The sequence below is a fragment of the Formica exsecta genome, unplaced genomic scaffold, assembly GCF_003651465.1.
Source record: "Formica exsecta isolate Colony F162 unplaced genomic scaffold, ASM365146v1 scaffold423, whole genome shotgun sequence".
Classification (NCBI taxonomy): Eukaryota; Metazoa; Arthropoda; class Insecta; order Hymenoptera; family Formicidae; genus Formica; species Formica exsecta.
Window position 1 is genome coordinate 355982 of NW_021851472.1, and position 8297 is coordinate 364278.

The 8297-nt window shown below is 32.4% G+C and overlaps 1 protein-coding gene across 1 annotated transcript in view; it reads left to right on the forward strand.

Moving 5' to 3' along the window:
• Positions 1–8297, forward strand: part of LOC115240265 (probable G-protein coupled receptor 158) — a 115253-nt gene that overhangs the window by 55106 nt on the left and 51850 nt on the right. The gene's annotated exons all lie outside the window — the stretch shown is intronic.

Consider the following 8297-nt stretch of genomic DNA (forward strand, 5'->3'; position numbering starts at 1 on the left):
GCAAATAGAGAATGGCACGCGATCGATTACTGGAGATTCCGCTTTAATCTTCTGGTGGCAAGTGGCGAAATCTCACGGATTTGCATCGGCGAGGAATATACGAAACTCCCTACGTCTGCGAGAAAAATAGTTCGTTTATTGCAAGCGATTAAATTGAACGGTTAAATGCAACGCGCGCGCGGTAATCCATTTTCAAAGAACCCGTGAAAATCTAAAATTAAAATCTAAATTTACTTCTCTCTCTATCATTTTGAGTTTGATAGTTTAATATTCTCGAATTTTTAAGAAAGTTGATTATGGATCATTAAGAATGTGATTACTCGCAGTTAATTATTAATTTGTTCAGATTATTTATAGCGATATATATTAAAGCGCGAAGAAAAGAAAATCTGCGACAGCTCGAATATTAGTCGAGCAGTAGATTGAGTTTTCGAGAAAAATTAACTTTTTACGAGAAATAAAAGAGGACAGTTCGAAATGTGCTTGGCAACGTTGTCGGAACGTTTCATAAGAATTTACTTTATAATCGCTTCAACTAGTAGCCATCAAACTTTCCGAACATCACCTCTTTCATGAACTTGTAGAATGCGTTCTCTTTAAAATTGCAATTTTCGCAACCCATGAATAAACACAAAATAACGTTAAAATTTAAAATAATAATAAATAATTGTACACTTATTTAAAATATATCAATTAAGATTTTTTAATTTAATAATAACAAAGTATTACAAAATTAAACTGTATAAAATAGATTAACTTTAATCTTTATTCAACAAAATAGATAAGCTTGCTTTATATTTATACTGATAACATCGTTTTCCTACCGATCATTTGGCTCTTATAACACATAAGAAGTTATGTACATACTTTATATAAACAATTGGCTTGAACTATTTAACACAGGTAAAATACTAGTAAAAATATTAGATATTAATTCGCGTGGAAAAAAAATCTTACATCCTGGAATAATAACGATAATTCCATACAAAAATCAAATACATCTTTGCGAACATCTTTTAACTTTTAACTGTAGAGTGATGGTGCAAACCGAGTGCAGCAGCTGTTTAAATATGATTTATTCTAACAGTTTGATTCAAAGTTATTTAATTTACGATTTAAATTATTTTCAACGGTATTTTATTTAACATGATACATTGAACTATCTTGCTCTTTATTGCTGATTATTTAAATTTTTATGATATGTGTTTTGCTCGCGTATAGACAGGAGGTAATTAACATTTTCCTGATATTTGTTTTGCTCTTATAAGCAGGAGGTAATTAATAGCGATGCAATGTTTTTATATTTCACAATATAATAATAAATTACATAAAATAATTTTGAGATACAATTTGATTTTAAAATTGCTTTGGGCGATATATGACTCACGACACAATATTCGGGATAGAATTTTATTTATAATTTTATGAACCACATTTTATATAATATAATATAATATAATATAATATATTTATATAATAAAAGTTTTTTATAAAAACATATTATAAAAATATTACGAATAAGTTTTAGAAATGTTTAATTTTTGCTTAATTTTTCATGTCAATAACAATTTGGCAAATGAAAAATTAAATTTTAAATAAATTGATATTATTTTACTCTATAATCAAATATTGGAATTTTTTTAAAATCTTTTTTGTTTTTATACATAATGTTTTGTAAAACTTTTATTAAACTTTTGTGTGCGACAAAATTTACTGCATCAATAATTTTTTTCAAGCAATTTTTTAATTTTCGTCATTGAAGATTTTAACAATCGAACTTGAAACTAAAGTTCTACTAAAGACGACCCTGCTCGAAATTAACTATAGAATAAGATATTTTCACGCATCTATATCTTCGAAGTGTTATGAGTTTGAAAGTTACAACGGGAAAAGGTCGACTAAATTTGTCAAGGGATAGTTTCCTTCGTAAAGTTTGATGTCGTCGCGAAATACTTTGTATATTCTATGCATCTTGGAGGTATCACCTCGACTTTGCGTTATGTCACCAAGAATGGCATCTCGATGTTACAAGCTTTAAGACTGCACAAGTCATTAAATAATTGCGAAATGCAATGTAATGTAATTCTTTGCACAGAGACTTTAATTAAATTACTGATGAAAAAGCAAACGTTTTTTGTCGTCGTCGTCGTCGACCCGCGGGAAGTAAATTCCGTCTATTTGAAAGAGTACGACAAGGAAGAATGGAACGCGGTTACAATGGAGTACAATTAGGCTACTGAAAACGCGCGGAGAAAATTCTTGAGGAAACGCCGTCGGGAAACGCGTTGCCGCGCGCAAATAGAAGACGACATCATCTCGTTTTTAGATCAATATCTTATGGCGGGAACGACCAATGTCGCGTTTTACGGTGTCGGAAAATAGAACAATGGCGATGTTATGTATTCACGGGTTATAGAATATTCATTCATTTGTTTGCCTTTAAACCGCGGAACAACACTTGCTTTCAATGCAAAAGTTCTGAAACAATTATTAAATAGATTACGGCATAGATTAAACTCATTGAATAATTTTGATTACACTCCTCGTGCTTTATATAATGAGAGCATATTGAAAACGGCATAAATCAAATTTGGCAATATATTCGGGTCAAATCTCGCCCGTCGAGTTGGAGTTTCCCCGAACTTCTCTTGAAATCGCAATTTCCGTACTTGTAGAAGAAATAGTTCATGAGCAGTTACATTTATAAATCTCAAAGGAGGTAATAAATTACCTCGTTTTGCGGCCGTTGCGAGTTTTTAACAATAAAAGAGAATTCAAGAACTAAAGGGCGAAAAGATAATGGCAGCTTTCAAATGAACTGCTTTTTTATGCAGTTCTGAAGAATTAGATAAGACATGGACATGAATAAGTGCACAAAGCGAGTATTTTATCAAGAAATTCTATCTTTTAATGTCTCATACATTCCACGAAAAACCTGCTCATTACTTTTTTGTCACACACATTTATCACGACATCAAATATACAGAATGTAAATTGTTATTCTCGTTATGCATATATTACGTTTATTATATAAATCTCTCGCTGGAATATTGTAAAAGCTTGCAACAAATATGAGAGAAACAAAAATTAGGTAAAGTCAGGGAATTTTCGAATTCTTTTCATAATCTTACGCGAGATACTTGGCAGAAGTCAAGACCAAGATCGGTCGCCTCTTACAACAAGAATGTCACAGAGGAGGCTGCAACGCTTTGTAAAGACCATAAGGGCGCTTACCTTGTTGCGAGTGAAATTGTTTTCACGACCACCTTCGCTTAGTTAGTTTTAACAGAATTTCGCCCCCGCAAGCTCATTCTCGCTGCCTCTCCCTTTTTCTCTCCCCCTCTCTCTCTCTCTCTCTCTCCCTTTCTCTGGGCTAGCTGAAAACCTCATTCTAAAGTGCCATATAAGGTGTTTTAAAACCGTGTGTTCTTCCAACCGTAAGTACTAGAGGCACAAACTAAAAAGAACTACACGTCGTTTGGTTGCTACATATAATAGGGCGCAAAATTCATGGAATTTTTAAACATCAAAAACGAAAGGATTTTGACGGATTAAGCATTGCGGATGTAGATAATAAATAAAAGCAGATAACATATATATGATATGAAATAAAATGATTAAATAAATAAAATAATGTTTTTTTTTTTTTTATTAATGCGTACAGCTTGGTGCATAATTATATCGAGATACATAATGTAAAAAAATTGTAAAAGGAATAAGATTTTCTCTATAGAATTTTCTCACAAAGGAGAAGATATGGGATTGATTATTCTGCAGGTTTAGATTGCACGATAATTTTGCTGACACAAATTCGTGTGCTTTGCGGCACAAAAGTTTGATGCCGCCGTCGAAAATGTAATTAACATGATTAATCGATGTGCCGATGCGCATATAATATGGATAGAACTCGTGCACTTTGATGCACCTCGCGATGCACATTATGTGTCATGTCTCGCGAAAGCGTTTCGCCGACGCATTGCGAATGGATTCAGAGGGATGATGACGAGGATGGGAGAGCGATATAACGTTCGGTGTTATGCATCGCATTCCCACCCCCATCCTCCCATCGGCAATCTCTCTCCTCTTCCTCTTCCACTCTCATTCCACCGTCCCTATCCGCCTATCTTCGCGTTCGTGCATCGTTTACTTCGCATCAAGCGCAAGCTGACGGGAATCCCTGTTTCATGTGACAAATATTCTTCAGCGAGACAGAACAGAAACTAAATTTCTTACCATCTCGAATAAGTAACTCGTAACTGAAGCAAAAAAAAGGTTCATTAAAACAAATATCTCTGATGTTTTATTTTTTTTTTCTAATTTATTTTTAGTGTATTTGCTTGTCTTATTTTATTTTTTATATTTTGTTTGATGTTTTATATATTATGATTCTTTCTTTTAGATTTATTTTGAAGGATTAACAGAGTTTTTATAAATTTAGAATTTTTTTTACTCAAGAGATTTATCTTTGAATATTCGCTGTTTAATTGCTTGGATCTAATTTGACATGTAATTATAAGCATATTCGAGCGATTTGATTTTTTAATATTTTATTCCATCTTCTTTGATTTGAATCTAATTTATTTTATATATATATATATATAGATTTTGTTATTTAATTATATATTAAGATTCTATAAGTAGTGATGATAAGCCCAATTATTTTAATTGTTAGATATTACATTTATAAATATTAAAACGTTTTGCTTAAAGGTTTAAACTGCTGCAGTTTTTTAATTTCTTTGAATTTAAATATCTCGCCATATGTTTCTTATGAAGAAGAGAGTTGTACAATGTCAAATTCAAAAAAGCTATAAAATAAAGATGGAGATTAATGCAGAAAGAGAAATTGGTGTCTAAGCAAACTAGGGCAATGACTATTCAAGCAAACTAGGATCAAAGCCAAATCTTATATGCTAGGACTCCTTGAAATCTGATGGGTATCAAGAATTTGGTATTCAAGGAAGTTGGCATCCAAGCATGTTAGGATCCAAGAAAATTAGTACTTAAGCAAATTACCGTCCAAAGCAGGATCATCTAGTAAAGCCGTTTATAAGATATTCCTGACCGCTTCAACCAGATATTCTTTAATTAGGCAATTTATCTTTAGCGAAAATGTGTAATGACAATCATAACATTTATCGTCTTGCTTCTTTAATTCTCTTTACAGTATATAAGATTAATTCTAATTTTCTACTTAAAAATATTTTGGTCGTTCTAAAGATAAATTTCGATTAGGACAAAGTTCATTTAAAGTTAATCTAAAGAAGAAGAGAACAGTTACATCTCGGCATGAGATAGTTTACTACGGGTAACTACGGGAGTACAGGAATAATCTATTGAATTTCCCTTAAGGAAAGATTGATCAAGTTTGTCGAAGGATCAGGCGACTGGAAGGAGAGATGCAATCGGCCGCGGAACACGTTGTATCCTTTCCCCTGCGAAAGCTCTTGTTTGTTCCCAAGTTTCTCTCTCGGATCCTTAATTCCGCAGGTGCGGGCGCGACGTCGTTATAATTACAGGTAATTAGAGTCAGTTCTGTGTCCGGTTGAAAAATTCATTTAGCCAAGAGGCCGTCGGGTCGCCCTGCTCTATTTCGCGCCCGGACGCTTAAGTGAATTATCTGCTAGAGAAGAGTTAGCGGATCTAATTTGTAATACGGTAACCGGCCTGAACCAGGCTTTCGACACGGGTCACCGCGTTACTGCGGCATCGAGAGTTTGCTAAAACCTTGGAGGCACATGCGCACCTAATTTATACCGGCTTAACCGGTTACCTTATTATACCTACGACGTAACTTCCGGCGGAATTACACGCCGATGATTATACGCGCCACGTCCCGGCATTCTTCTTACGGGGATAAGTCGGGATAATGGAATACACATGCGTCTATCTCCTACCTGCACGATGGCGATTAAATAAACGAACGCAACGCGAATACGAGCGAGCAGATGAAATCAATTAGGACCAATTAGCGAATAATTGGTATACGGCATGAATACGTAAAATCGGGACCAGAGATAGGATCGTTTTCTCTGATGAATTTGGAGATTTTCTCGTGGTTTAATGAGTCATTATTAATGGAAAGAATTTTTTTTTAAATGTTCTGATTATTAGGTAAATTAAGTAAATTTTTTACTCTTTCCATTAACAATGATTTATATTAAATAAATAATTACTCATAAATAATTATTAAACATATATATTGTGTAATAATTATTTATTTAATATAAATCATTAAGTGTCTTAATGAAAATTAACGTTATAGATTTTTATTACTTTTTTTCATTTTTATTAACTTACTATAAAATTAAAACATAATTTATTTCTTAATATTTATATATGTATATATATAGTTAGAATCCAATTCATAACAATATATATATTTAATAATTATTTATTAGTAATTATTTATTTAATATAAATCATTAAGTGTTTTAATGAAAATTAGCGTTGTTATGGATTATCAGAATTTAATTTCATTTATATAATGAAGATATAACGAATATCGCTATCTTACTTGACTTAATAGAAGATGAAGTAGCGCTTTTTCGTGAAAGCGATGATAATTCGAAACTCACCGTTGAAACCCAAGTCTTTCGTGGCTGCAATCGATAATCGATACGACCAATTTGACGAACACGGGGTCGGGATATTTTCAGCATTCCTCACTTTTCTGGCGATGAAGTATGCAGATATCATGCCCCTTATAGAATCTTATTATAGCCTAGCGCGAGTTGCTTACGGCTTAAATATGTCCTTATATACTGGAGTATTGCAAAATAATCGTATTCTCTTTTAGCTGCGGAATGTTTGTGATCTCCCGAGTTTTCTTTAATAGGAGGGAATTTTATCGGATATTACACCACTTTTACATTTTAAATTAAATTTTTATCAAAATCAACTTTGTATTCTAAATTAATGATATATATCAAAATTGTAAAGTAAAATTGTAAATTATAAACATAGCACAGCAGTAGATACATAGTTCTATAACAAACAAAACAAAAGAAAAAATAGTTGCAAGCAGCGCTAGAGGCAATTTTGTTTTTCGTAATTCTATTTTTCACTGTATTTATGTATGATATTTCACTTAATCTGATTTTGTTTCACTGCAACCATTGGTACCTGTCTGTGCGTCTCTCACAGTTTTCAAATATTTATATTAACTGACGTTATTCGGTAAAATAATTGGATTAAATGGAACATAAAAAAAATTCAACCGGCGACCACAACATTGTTGGTTGATTTTCGCATACAGAACGTGATCAGGTATTTTCCTATATAAACAAAATCACGTTTTTATCTATACCGGATAGGAATTCGAAGGAGATCAATACGAGCATGTAAACATATATTTATGGTAACAAGTTTAATGTAGGCATAAAGAGAAAATTGCCGATTATAATAAATCTTAATAGAAACATAACGTACATTATACATATAAGATAAGATAAAAGGCGACGTTTAATCAATATTCAATTTATTTTAATGGCAAATTTGAGTATGTCGTTGTCACACGAGACGAAGAGTTAATCTAAAGTACGGAACTCAGTTATGCAAATTGATTTAACCGTTTGGAGAGCTTTTAGTTCTATTCCGCAAGCAGCTATTTGAAGTCTCTGTGTCAACAAAGCGAGAATCTCTCTCTCTCTCTCTCTCTCTCTCTCTTCTCCTAGAATATTATGTACATTTTATTTTGGAAAACAATGAATCTTTAATTATGAACATATCTCCCTAGAAATAATTATTTTTATTTTATATTTCAATGTTCTCTCTCTCTCTCTCTCTCTCTCTCTCTCTCTCTCTCTCTCTCTCTCTCTCTCTATGAAACAATGTAGTTAGATATTAATTGTTACTGGTCTCCAACATGAGAAATGGGAAATGGCATCCTTTACAACTCAGTTGCGCCACAATTCGAGCGGAAATTCTTGCAATTTTACGGCAGCAGTCGCACGTGGCGTTATAAACGGTCGGGTACGTTATTGCCATTTTCACATTTGCCTCTCGTGTTTGACCCTAAAAGTCTTTCAAAAAATTTTGGATACTGAGTATTTGCTTTATCTGCAGCTGGGATATAAAACTAATCATCGTTCCGTTATATCAGTTTTATTATCAAAATGGGCTACAATGATGGAATAGCAATTGAAGAGAATTCATTTCGCATAAAATTGTATTTTTCTCTTTGACATGTGAAACGAGATATTGCTTTTGATATTTCCGGTTTTATTTACAATAATATATATTTTAATTTTTATTTGTTTTAATTTAATTTTAAATAAATAAATAAATAAATATAA